Source organism: Microchirus variegatus, assembly GCF_963457635.1.
Source record: "Microchirus variegatus genome assembly, chromosome: 16".
Taxonomy (NCBI): domain Eukaryota; kingdom Metazoa; phylum Chordata; class Actinopteri; order Pleuronectiformes; family Soleidae; genus Microchirus; species Microchirus variegatus.
The window spans coordinates 16,174,854-16,187,611 of NC_139817.1; positions in this window are offsets into that span (position 1 = coordinate 16,174,854).

Genomic DNA, 12,758 nt, shown 5'->3' on the forward strand with positions numbered 1-12,758 from the left:
TATCCACGGTGAGGATTATTTGTTCAGCTTTTTTGGACTGAATATTAAAAATCAGGGTTTCCCCCAGTGTATTATAAGCCCGGCGGCACGGTTACATCGTTCTTGTCAATAAAGATGTTATATTTAGGGATGCACCGATAATTCGGCGGTCGAAACACAGCGAGTACACGGTGGAACAGCACCTGTTAAACGCTGGAAAGTCTCTGCGCAAAAGCAAAACTTGGCTGCGTGTGGCACAGATTATGAACTCCCCACGACATTCACTTCGCACCAGAGAACATTCTCTCTCTTTGAGCAGTTAACTAAAGACTTCAGCTCATCTGATGCATCTGTTTTTCCCTTAATTACAGCGTTAAAGCGTCTTCTTTCACAAAGATTAAACCACGGAGTGAAAACGATGAAAAGTGCGAGTGTATACTCAGATCACCTGCACGTCATCGCGACTGTACTCCATCCTCGTCATAAAGAACATTATTTTTGTGTGGGGATAAAACACGTAGAGAAATGATCCAGTCTGCTTTAGATATGAAATGAGCGCTTGGAGACGCAGGAACGCAGATCGGCGAACGGCGCAGGAGAGGGAGAAGAGAACAGCGCAGGGGCGGTGCGCAGAAATAAAAGGTCCGTTTGTCTGCACCAGATGAGGCAGATTAGGGGGCACCGCCACTTTTATATTTTTGTTGATTTATTTTACTTTTAAATTTAACCATTGCATGGCTTGTTTTAAGATTCACTGGCCGATTACTTAATTAATATTTAACTTAAGTGAAAAAAATGTATATTGTGTATTTAATTTCAAGAGTGTATTTTTGTAAGACTATAGTTGGTGTTTAAGTATTGTTAATAAATGTCTTACAATAACACGTAATAGTCATAATTAAACATTTCCTGTGAACTTTTTTTTTTTTTTTTTTTTACAAAAAAGCAGTGGGCCGCCGGTGGGCCCGAGAGGTACCATCGGGCTTAGCAGGTTTTCTGGGGGAAACCCTGAAAATGAATTAAAATTAAATGCAATTGAATATTTATTATCATTTAAAAAATTTTAAGTGACCAATAAAAATAGCTTATGACAGGATTTTTATGACCCTGTCAGTCAAAATGACAGACAACAAAAAAGTCTAGCGCAACCTCTGGATTCAGTGTAGACTATGATGAGAATGAGAAAATTAATGTCAACAAACAAACCACGGTGTGCAAGCATCTGTTATGCAGCTCAGTGAAGTTGGTTTGAAGTTGAATATTTCGATTTGTTTCTTAAATATTGACGTGGTGACACACAGACTCTGTAACTCTGTGTGTCAGTTCGTTCGCGAGATTCACTTCCACAGCCACAGTTCAGTTCTCTGTGTCACAGAGACACGAACTGACACACAGAGAGCTGGTGAACTGTGGCTGAGGACATGAATCTCGTCCGTGCTGTATGACCCACGGTGCAAACGTACTGCACTCAGGGAGGAGGTGAGTCACGTAGCAGGGCACTGGGCTCATGCTAAGCACTGAACGATTCGGTGAACAAATCTTTTAAATGAATCATTTTAATGAACTGATTCAAGTGATCCAGTACACTCAAATGAACTGCCGATTCCATCAATAGTCCAATTTTGTTTAAATAATTCTTGCACACGTTCTGTAAATCATATAAACTTTATTTCACTTCTCAAAGTTCACTGTGCTTGTCTCCTATATGATATATTTAACTGAAGTCTCTTATTCAAACAACCAATGATTTATAAAGGAAAATCATGAAAAGCCCAAACTTTTACATACCACAGTAGCTTGAAATGTGTTGGTAACAGCGTCATAGTTTAAAACATCTAAAATGACCATTTCACACTTATATCCGTATCGGGCAAATAGTCGAGTTTGTGTTACCGAATCAAGAGTGGTATCGTGCCGTCGCTTAATTCTTACAGGAAGCATCACTTGTTTTTCATGAATTTAAACTTCACATTCTTGTGCAGAAACACAAGATTTCTCCTGTCGCAGGAAAGCGGAGTTCATCATATATTAATAAACTACCTTTATTTAAATTATTTTGGTCTGATTATCAAATAGATTCTATTTTTAAATGTGGGATTGTCCCTGAAAGACAAGACGATGGCTCCCGCACAAGTTCACCCAAAATCCACCCAATATTCACGTTAATCTAACCCATTGTTTGTAAACATGGCAACATTATTTGTGAGGAGCCAATTCCTCATTCAGTCTTTGCACATTCTCATTTGCTCCTGTTTTAATTGGGTTACGAGTGTCACTTGCTGTGTCCGTTTCTGAGAGCCGCTCCATATTGCTGATGAGGTTCGGTGTTCTAACCCCCCTTTTTTTTTCCTCTGTCAGGCGCTGTAATCGTCGTTCAGTGCTCCAGGCAACAGACAAACTGTACCAGACACACACACACACACACACACCGAGGAGGAGAAATTGCTTTTATTTTGGAAGGAGCTTGTATGAATTAATTGTGATTATTTTCTCTTTTTTTGTTATTATCCACCATCAGTTAACTACAACAGTTGCTCTGGTAAAATGGCCTAGATAAAGAAGAAGAAGAAGAAGAAGAAGAAGAAGAAGAAGAAGAAGAAGAAGAAGAAAAAAGGGACTGTGGTCAACTTTTCTATACACAGGCCTTTTGTGACTCATGATTTTCTCTTCTTCCACCTTCACTCACAGTCTTCTTCACTTTCCACTGCTTACATCCTCCTGTCTTCTTCTGTCCTCAACCCCCTTCCTCCCCCCTGCTCAGCCATCTTGTCCGACAACACAGCTATTAACCTCTGGCCTTGTGTCTCTCTTCCCATCACCGCTGCAGTAATTAGGAGGTCAATCCTGCCCTCCTCTATCATTTACTCTGACACACACACACGCAAACACACACACGCACGCATTTTGTTGACATGTGATGTGACAGATTTATTGTATGCCCAGCTTAACCTTTCAAAAAAATATACATATAAATGCTCAACGCCACAAAATAAAGAGCGTCAACCTCCTCTAAACATGAGCCATTGTCTCTTATAATTGATTGTTCACTATTGAAACATAAAATACCATTAGATTTCTGGCATTGCTTGGTGGCAAGTTGTTCTTTTAATTATTAATTTCATCTAAGCACTGCCACTTGACTGAGTAGTGCATTTAGACCAACGGTGTTCAAAGCATTTAAAATTAAATCAAGTAAAAAAGGAAAATCAGGGTTGGATAAATGTGATATTCTGCTTTGAAATCAAGGTCAAACGAGGTCGACTGATGCAGTTTTTAGGATTAAATTTATTTGTCATTGCACAGGAATACAACGAAATTCTAAGGATAGCAACCTTTTGAGTCAGTCTAGCTGTTGGACGATAAAAACAATGCCACTTTTTTAGGGATGAGCTGATATGATACTTGGTACGATATCGATATCGTGCCAATAATATTGTGCATCCCTACTATGATGTACTATAAGGCTCTTAATCTGTATTTTGTGTATGTATTTAATTTAAATGAAAATACTACATATATCAATTAAATATGACATTGAAACTAGTAAACAATGAGCTAAACATGCAAAACCTACATTCATAAATAATAAAATAATCAGCCAATGGCATAAAAAGAGGTAATTTTGTCCATATTGTTCCAAGAGTCTTTATGTTTCTTGGGATTTTAAAATTGTTTAAAATTAACGCTTGAATGAAAGCATTCAATATGTTAATTTGATGCATAATTTCATGCGTGTGTTATAAACTAATCATGCATTTTAGAATATGTTCACACACACAGCAGGGCTGACAGGACTGGGCAATGAGCTGTCAGAGCAGTTTCTCTACATCACACAGGTCATTGGCTGATCCCTGTCCATCTCTTCCTCCACCTCTCTCTCTCTCTCTTTCCTCCCTCCCTCCCCTGCGTGTCGTTAACACAACATACAATTAAAGCGTGTGTATCAGTGTCAAACCCCTGCTATTAGCACCTCAGCTTAAATGGCACTTGGCAGAGAGCTGAGTCGCAGCTTCCTCCTCCTCCTCCCAGACAAACAATTACAGGCCTCGCTCGCACACATACGATCCACGCCAAAACATGTTAACGGCTAATGAGCTCGACACAGCGGAGCGGCATAGAGCTGCTGTGTTTCAGAGTGTGTGTGTGTGTGTGTGTGGACTGACACTGTCCAGCTCCTGTTGCCTTCGTCATTATGAAGTAAAGAGCGACTGCATGTACTGTAAGTGCTAAAGAATAAGAAGAATAAGGAAAATTAAGAGTAAACGGAAACAGGAAGATCATAGCAAGTAGTTTTTCTGAGGCAGCCAAAACATTGAATGTTAGCTTAAGCAAACAAACTCTTTCCAGCAAAAGATGGTGAACAAGAAGGAAGGAAAAATTATGTAACAAAAGAGACTTAATGGGGTTCAAAACAGCAACAGATTTTAATCGGGGTTTACTTCACAACAGGAGGACAAAACAGCATCTATTTTTGTTGTGTAATTTGATATATATCACGTTCTCAACACCTCAAAAGCTAGGTAGTACATGTATCAAAACAGATGTCGTATCGGACTTATATCGGTAATGGTACTTGCTCAAGGCTTTGGTATCTGTACGATATCAGACACAAAAAAGTGGTACAAGTTGTAATAATTTTCTATTTTTCTTGTTCCTCCATGTCAAACAGTTAAATACTAACAAATAAACTCAATATTTATTGACACATTTTAGAAAGTGAAAAGAAAGCAAAAGAAAGTGAACAAGAAGGAAGGAAAAATATAACAAAAAAGGACCTGAGAGGGTTCAAAACGGTGTTTCATACACAATGGAAAGACAAAAACAAGCATGTATTTATTTCATCTGATACACAACAAGACGCCTTCTCAACACCACAAGAGCTCAAAACAGCAAGTGTGTGGATTGTAAAAGTGGGAATCCAAAAAAATCAATAATAAAGATTTTTCCATGGTTATAATTCATAAAATTTCAAACCTTTTTCCAAGAGAGGAAAAATTGATTCTTTCTGACACGACAAGGCGTTACAAAAGTATCTCACAATAAAAGAAGGTAAAGTTGATTTATGTATTATTTATTAGTTTTTAATAACAGTCCAGACAGGTTTCCACAAAAGTAAGGGCAGAATTTTTTTTTCCTGACTGCAGTGATTGCCACACAAACGCTGAATCAGTCTCTCTCACACACACACTCATTGTACCACACCTTCTCCTGCAGCAGTAAATATCTGAGATCTAAATCCTCTTCACAGCTTTACCTAATTACTCCCAACAACATGGTAGCTGATTAACTTGTAATTGCTGCTATGAACGCAGCCCGTCCCTCTCTCCTCGTTAGGGTTATTACTGACTATAATTACCGCTAATGTGCGGAAAGGAACACACACACACACACACACACACACACCCTTGCACGTGCACACACATAGATAGATACTGTATATTAGAAACACACACACCTCACCAGGAGGATACTTTGTTTCTTGGAAACTATGACTGAAGCACAAAGCAATAACAGTGAAATTTTAGGCAACTAAATTCATTTTCACTGTGTTGCCTCATTTAAGGAGCGCATTTCACAGCAATGTAATGGCCTTCATATATCACTTCATTTCTCACAGGTTCCCTCATCACATCTTAAAACCAAATCAGAGAATCTGACAATATTATTCTCCCCTCGGTCATACGACACGAGCCTCCCACCGTTGAGTTATCTCTTTTTTTTGCCACAAATGAGCAAAAGCAGAAATTCCCTTTAATGGAACAGAGACAATGCCTTTAACAAAACAACCTCACAAAAACAATCAAATAATGTGTGTGTTTATGTCCACATCGACTACATTTTTCCAAATAATCCCCAGCAAACAAAATGATTACAAAAACATATTTTTGTGTAAGTGTATCACCCTGTCATCACGCAGATCACATCGCCCCCCCCCAAATTGTTTTGATATCCTGCAGGAAACCAGATAAGTAGCGACATATGTTCGGCATTTCCATAAAAGCAACATTTGCAGAGTTACAGTAACCATCCGCTTGTAAATCCCAAACAGGGAAATGAGACACTAATCTGTTTGTGAACTTTCTCAGAGAGAATATTATAGCAAGTGATATTTAACTTAAATTAATTTAGAAACTGTAAAATGACAAAAAGTAAGCAGTTTGCAGGTGATATCTGATTGGAAACAGTCTTTTTTTTGTCTGTCTGCAGACTCCATTATTGTTATACGTCTCTCCTTCTGTGTAGAGAGGCATGTGCGTGAATCAAAATCCGGCTTAAATCGTAACTCTCCAACTAAACTTGCTGTGGACAAAGCTGCAAGCGCAAAGCTGTCTTTAACTTCATAATCACTCTCTCCTTTAGCTGGGGATAATGGTACTACTTGTGAAAGATTTAGCCCATGTCTGTCTTTCCCTCTCCCTCCCTCCCTTTTTTTTTCTCCCCCTCTCTCACCAAACACTATCTCTCTTTCTTCGGACCATTAGTGATATTGCCGGGCCGCAGACCTCTGTGTTAAGTCACTTAATCAAAAGCAATGGGTTGAAAATCTTGTTTGGCCTCTTACGTCTGATTCATTCCTGCAGACAAGAGCAGCGCAGAGACGGAGAGAGGGCCGGGGGGAAATAAATGGAGAGCGAGACAGATAAGTAGAGGGAAGGGAGAGAAAGTAAGTGAGCGAGGGGTTGATAGTAAAGGGAGATGGTGTGAGGGAGAGAGAGAGGGAGCGCGAGAGCAGAGAGAGAGAACAGAGAGGACATTAGGGTTGGGGTACGATGTGTTATCAGCTAAGCAGCAGCAGAAAGGCCATCGTTGGCACTTTTCGGCCTCTGGGGATGAGGAGGCCACTGTTCCTCTAACCACTTCTGACCACCTGGATCTCTAAAACACACACACACACACAATCTTTTTCTTTGCCGTTTTCAAAGTGTTCAAAACTCTAAACACAAAAGACAAAAGAATGACTTCTAGCAGGGTTAAAGGTTAAGATCAAATATCAGAATTTTTTTTACTAGTCCAGAGTTGATAACATTGCTAAAGTGATGGTGATGTGTGATGTCTGTGAGAACTTTGGCTGACAAAAAACTCAAAAAAACTAAACAACGGAGTCAACCTTGTCGAGACAGGTATGACTCGATACGGATATTTTTGTACCCGATACCGACACCAATATCGCAACCTTGAGTATCAAGCAATCTGTAACAGTCTTTTATTACTTTTTTTTAGCATTTAGCATTTAGCATCACATAGTTTGTGTAGATGCATTTATATCACCTAGCCATAACCAGCCATTAAAAAAAATAAAAATAATAATAATCCAATCACATTACCAGATCATAAAATAAGAGATTCTTCAACTGAAAGATCACAAGGCTTTGTCGGACTTTTATAGTGATACAGGTAATTTTCTGATCCAGAGACTGCCTCACTGAAGGTCCTTACAAATATACAAGAGCAAATACATGTGTGTGTGTGCATGTGTCGAGAGGAGAGACGATGGGTAATGGAGGGGGGCTCCATGCTCGTTAGGGGGGCAAATGGAACATACGGAGCACCAGACCTCTTTAACGCACACACACGCACACGCACACGCACACACACACACACACACACACACACACACACACACACACACACACACACACACACACACACACACACACACTACATTCATGTATTAATTCAAAAGAGGAAAAGTTTTGTTCCCATGCTCAGCGCGGCTGACAGGTTTAAATAATAGAGTGTTTGTCTAGTGCAGAATGTGCGACAGAAGAAGGAGGAAACACAAAAAGGAAGTAGTTCTCGTCACTCACTATACATCCATAAAATAAGCTTTCATTCACTGATACTTTGATGCTTTGTCCCAAAGAAAACACCAGCCGGAGAAGTTAAAAGTCCCAGTTTGTTCAAAGTTGGACTTAAAGAAAAACAGATGATAATAGCGGGAAAAAGAAATCGGACATTTAAACTTTAAGGACTTTTAACAGGAAAACACTTTGCACATACAGTAGACTTCTAGAGAACGTAAGAAGAAAAAAGCCTCCTTGCTACTGATAGAACTTATAATTAGTGTGCTTGCTTAAAGGCAGCACACTATTGTCCTTCCCAAATTTTGTCCGATCTTCACGAAACTTGACGTACATGATCCTTGGACCAAGCCTCACAAAAAAAAGTTACCGGAAGGATTTTTGATTTTCGGAAGTATTTGCCCGTCACAGCCAGATGAAATCGGCGGCGTAGCAGCCAAACAGGGAGTTAGCTCATATATCAAGAACGCTTTCACGTATCGAAACCAAACTTTGTACATGAACTTGGGACTCCAATATGAGTAAGCACAAGATCAGAAAAATTAAGTATTGATGAAATTCTCAGCTGGAGCATCAACACACCCTATTCCACTAGCTTCTCACATTAGTGAAATGCACCCAAGCAAGCACACTCTGGAAATGCATTCTAGTTTCATATATAATTTCAGAGACAACTGAGAAGGAGTAAAAGCAACAAACAAAAAGATCTGGTACTCTCCATGTCTAGGTCTCATACTCTTTGACTTAGTCATAGATGTTACAATGAAATGCACAGAGCTGAAGACGGACGAGATGGTTCAAAAGTCCTAAGTTAATTGAATTTCCTTGATTATGGTGAAAGCCAAAACCTTGTTTATTTTTGGAATTACCCTATGATGACATCAGGATTCAAGCAATATCCAACCTCTTTAAAACTATCACAGTTTTCATTTCCTAATTGAGAGTGATCTGGATTGAGGGACAGATGGAGGAGCAGGCATAAAAGGTATAATTCTCATCTATCTCTATCTCTCTCTCTGAATAGACTTTTATTTCCATGTTATTATCCATCTTTCTCCTGCTATGGCTCATAAACAAGTGTTAAAAGTATCATGGATTTGGGACATTGTATTGTTGAAGTTATAGCCAAGTCAAGCCCTTTAAAGGAAGGAAGCATGAGCACATCTCACCGATTTTAGCATCACTTCACTGGCTGCCCATCCATTTTAGAATTCATTTTAAAATTATTTTATTTGCTTTTAAAGTCCTGAATGGACTTGCCCCACCTTACCTCACTGAGCTCTTTTCGATTGCAGCCCAGAGTCTTTGGAACGCGCTGCCGCTCCATATTAGAAAGGCCACTTCTTTGTCCCATTTTAAAATTCTTCTTAAAACCCACCTCTTTTCTTTGGCTTTTAACACTACGTAGAGCGTTGATTTTATGTGACTGTATTTGTTTTGTTGTGTCACATTTTCTATTTTATCTTTCTATTTTATTTCTGTTTTTATTTTTATCTCTGTTTTACCTATTGTGCAGCACTTTGGAAACTGTTTGTTTGTTTAAACTCGTGCTTTATAAATAAAGTGGATTGGATTGGATTTTTAAAAAAAATAAAAAAACACCACCGAAAATCCTTCTAAGACTAAATCATCTAAAGCACTCCCATCTCTCCTTTCTTTCACATGTGTAGTTACAGACCAGATGGGTGAACAATGCAGAGTTTAATCTGCTTTCCTGTGAAATAGAGAGAGGACAGAAGTGTTTTAACAAGTGAAACGTGTCAATAAAATTGTAACTTCAAACACTCCATACAAACATATCTTAGCTGAGGTCCACATGTTCTCATAAGCACAGAAAAAACAAGGCGAAATAGAAGTGGTAGAAAAATCTATGTCTGAAAATGCAATCATACAACAGTTTGCCGCATTGATCCAGAAACAAATTGTTAATTCTTTCTTTTCAAATGTGCTCTGAAACCACTACATTATGGTCTAATTGCTTCTCTAACCTGTATTACACATAATTGATCCCAGAGAGTTGTGGTTTTCAGTTTAAAATTTGAGAGAGGCTGCATCCACATGACTCTGTTTCTGTTTTCTTTTAAAAAAGCAAACTTTCTGCTCCAGATACACTCTTCACATTACTCCCAGTGGAAAAGGAGACATATGAAAATGCTACTGACTCTTGTTTTAGTTTGACAACAATTAAAGCTATACTTACTTTTCTTGCATGTCTCACAGCACTTAGTAAAAATTTGAACATGAACACCTCCACCTCCCTCAAACTCCCACCCTCCAGGTCGGAATGGCAGCGGCTATGCTCATGCGCGATTCATTAGATTTATTAAAATCCTTGCTCTTACTTTTCAAAATTGATGTTTGCAGTTAGAAGAATTTTCTGAAAAGAGGAGTCGAATGGAATCAAGGAAACTAGAAAAAAGCTATTTCAAGGCAATGTAAGAGAATGGTCACTTGAACCCACTCGCACACAGGAACAACATTCGAACCACAGAAAGTCAACTTATTGTTCAAAACATGATGGAGCATCACTACAAGACACACGCTCTCACTAAATATTAATTTTTAATGTTTTTAAATTGGAATTGAACATAGAAAATCACAAAAACGGTGACTGTGTAGAACAAATAATAAAATAAGAGGACTCTATAGGACTATATATATATATATATTTTTTTTAATGCTGTTTATTTTTATATTAAAACAAAACAAAACTATTTTTTCATGTTTTCCTACTATTATTAAAATCAGGTGAGGAGTGTTTGTGATGTGACATGAGGGGCGGACACATCACATCAAACACACACAAACGCCACAGGTTTAGTGTAAGAACACACTCGCTTACAAACACCCCTCACACCTTTAAGGACACCCCTGTTTTCAATCAACACATGCGCACGCACACACACCAGCCAATCTATCCAAACACACACATTTCAGATTCAATACGGATTCAGAGGCTTCTGGGTTCAATTAAAACACAGTGAAAACACTTCTTTTGATGTCAGTATTGACTATCAGGGACACACACCTGATGCTTGCAGCACTTGTGGCCTCACAGTCTCCCACACAAAGGCGCTAAAAGCTATCATCATCTGGCTTTAGCAGTAACAACAGATATCAAGCAACAGTGATGTTTTTTTCTGAAGGCACAACAGAGGAGAGTGTGCTGCGGATTCAATTATCCTGCATTGTACTGCATACGTGTGTGAGAGAGAGTGTTTGTGTGCACCATGTGTGCGGCTGTGTGTTAAGTATATGTGTTTGCTCTGTGGCCACAAATAATATTTTTTTTCAGAAGGAAAAATCTAATTTAATGGATTTTATTTGTCATTGTTTGGTTCAAACCATGTGTTTTTTCTGAATTGTTTGACTGACAGAAGCAGATTAAAGGATTAAAGAAACGTTGGCTGAACTAAGATGATGATTTTTGTATATATTTTTTAAATCAGTCAAAAGAGCAGGTTAAAGGGCGTGGATTTTACACCAACCCTATCTTACACTACAAATCATGATTCTTACTAAAATTTAAATAAAATGTGCTAGTTTTGGCCTTTTTGACCTTAAATCATGTTGCTCTTCTTTAAGAGATAACAGATATGGTGTATTTGACTTCTTGCTTCATCTTTGGATCCAAATCTCTTCAGTATAATGTATATAAGTCATGGATAATCTGAGCTTCTAGAAAAGGTAAAAGCAGCTTCTAATAAAGGATATTATGCTCTTTATGGTGGTAACTATTAAAGCTATACATGGTAAATGCATAGTCAACGTCATTTATCCTACAAGTAATGATTGGCCTCTTACGTCTTGATTCATTCCTGCAGACAAGAGCAGCGCAGAGATGGAGAGAGGGCCGGGGGGAAATAAATGAAGAGCTAGACAGATAAATAGAGGGAAGGGAGAGAAAGTAAGTGAGCGAGGGGTTGATAGTAAAGTGAGATGGCACGAGGGAGAGCGCGGAGAGAGAGAACAGAGAGGACATTAGGGTTGGGGTACGATGTGTTATCAGCTAAGCAGCAGCAGAAAGGCCATCATTGGTGCGTTCGGCCTCTGGGGATGAGGAGGCCATTGTTCCTCTAACCACTTCTGACCACTTAGATCTCTAAAACACACAAAAACACACAGGCCATTCTATACTTTGCAATTTCAAAAAGTTCCTTGTGAGCACATCACAATTTCTTGAAATATCTCCATCCTCACGGAAGACAAAATATCATTGATATCGTTTATAAAAACTGTGGTAATCTGTGAAACTCAGAAAAAAAAAAGTAGTTGAATGGAATCAAGGCAACTTTGGTCATGAGAAAAACATAATGAAAAGAACACAATGCGGTACTCTGGTCGGATAAATTCAATTATAAATAAATATCAATTTCAAAAGAATACATATAGAATGAGACCTATAAAACCACACAAAAGCTTTTTCAAGGCAATGTAAGAGAATGGTCACTTCAACCCCTCCTGCTGTGAAGCAATAATGAGAAGTTTGATCATATTTCAAGTCAACTAATTGTTCAAAACATGACACACAAAACTACAAGACACACGGTTTTACTAAATATTAATTAATTAATTAATTAATTAATTAATTAATTAATTGGTAATGAAGATAGAAACAACCAAAAGTATAACAATTATCACAATGTCTAATAAATAATAAAATAATAGGACTCATAACAGTTTTGTCTTGGTTAATATTTTGAATGCAGATCATTTTTCCTACTATTATTAAGATCAGGTGAGGAGTGTTTGCGATGTGACATGAGGGGTGGACACTTCACATCAAACACACACACACACACACACACACACACACACACACACACACACACACACACACACACACACACACACACACACACACACACACACACACACACACACACACACACACACACACATACAAACAGCCACAGGTTTAGTGTAAGAACACACTCGCTTACAAACACCCCTCACACCTTTAAGGACACCCCGGTT